At 52.4% G+C, this 1400-nt stretch overlaps 1 protein-coding gene across 2 annotated transcripts in view; it reads right to left on the bottom strand.

Annotated features, from left to right (window-relative positions):
• The window catches only part of ADGRB1 (adhesion G protein-coupled receptor B1), a 311804-nt gene that overhangs the window by 170015 nt on the left and 140389 nt on the right, over positions 1 to 1400 (bottom strand). The gene's annotated exons all lie outside the window — the stretch shown is intronic.

The following is a 1400-nucleotide window of genomic DNA, read 5'->3' as shown; positions in this document are numbered from 1 at the left end:
CCTACAAACTATGAAACTATGACATGCTTGGATGCTGCAGCAAAACTCCCTCCTGTGTAAGAGGCCTCAGCACTATCCTTCCCCCAGATGCAGACCCACTGAGCACCGTGCGGGCAATAGGGCACGGACCCATCTCAGAAATCCAGCTCCCAATGCTGATGTGGCACTCAGGGTGCCGAATCCCGGTGGACCCCTGACCCTGGCCTACAAGTGCGGAGGCAGGAGACATTACCTGGATGGGTGGTTTGTGCAAAATGTTCTCGTGTCTCTCCAAGCCCCTCCGGCAACTGCAGCAACCGGTTTGAGGATGCATCTGCCTAGTCTCACTGGGGCTATTTTCTGGGCTGCTCCACAGCCTTTTACACCACGGGGCTCTCGTGCTGTCTCTGCAGGAAACGCCTCCTAACAGCTGCTCTCAGACTCAGAGGAGCAACATGATTACTGCAGCTCCCCCACTGACGTGACCAGTCAGGGCTGCCACCTCTCATCCCAATGAAAGCCAAGCAGCACAGACAACCGGCCACTCATACCCAAAAGAGTGCACCCCAACCCAGCCACTCCCCTGAACTCAGCAGGGGACACTAGTGCCAGAGTGGAGTAGCAGAGGAGCAAACTGGACCTTAGGTTCATATGCAATAGGTGCATCTACACATTCATTAATGTGCTTCTGCTAATGCACATTAAATTTAGTACCTCCGTGTTGACATCCTAGAAAAAGGCACAGTATCTTAGTTTAAGGTGCATTAGTGAAAGTGCACTTTTTTGTGATGCTTTAATGAGCATTAAAATAAGATAATGTGCTTTAAAGTGCACATGTAGATGCACCCACTGCCACCATTTGCCCTGGGCCTTGTTGAGCTCCAGGTAGAAGGACCCAGAGAAACAGATAGACTGGAGTTAGGGTGAACTAGCCCCCCCATGGCTGGATGTAGCCAGCATGCAGCCAAGTCAAGTCATATTGGCTCCATGTTATGTGGGGGGTACTACATAAGACATGGGGCCCAGAGTCGGCAGGGATTCAACCTCCGCTCCACAACATAGCACGCGGAGAGGAGCTAGGTGAGGATCCAACTCTGTCCCTGTATTATTTTGGGTCTCACGGATAGCCATGCTCTAGGTGTAAGCCGCCTGTGAATGAACTGCATGGACAGTGCCCAGACCGCTGGAGAAATAACAGAGGGGGATTGCACCTAAAAAACCACAGCTGAAGGAGGGACCTAGGAAGCAGAGATGCTGAAAGAGACCTCAAGGCTGGACCGTGACTGTGGCAGAAAGCCACCTTGTTTCTCCCCAAAATCTCTGCCCTGTGACACTGTGACTAAAATCTCTGAGCAGCAACCATTTGATTAGGGTGGGCCAGCACGGAGGGGACCGCACCCTGGCCGGTCTCTTTAGGTGAC

The sequence above is a fragment of the Crocodylus porosus genome, unplaced genomic scaffold (genome assembly GCF_001723895.1).
Source record: "Crocodylus porosus isolate Cpor-Errol unplaced genomic scaffold, CroPor_comp1, whole genome shotgun sequence".
Taxonomy (NCBI): Eukaryota; Metazoa; Chordata; order Crocodylia; family Crocodylidae; genus Crocodylus; species Crocodylus porosus.
Note: the sequence above shows the minus strand (reverse complement) of the source record. Positions and strands in the feature narration are given on the sequence as shown.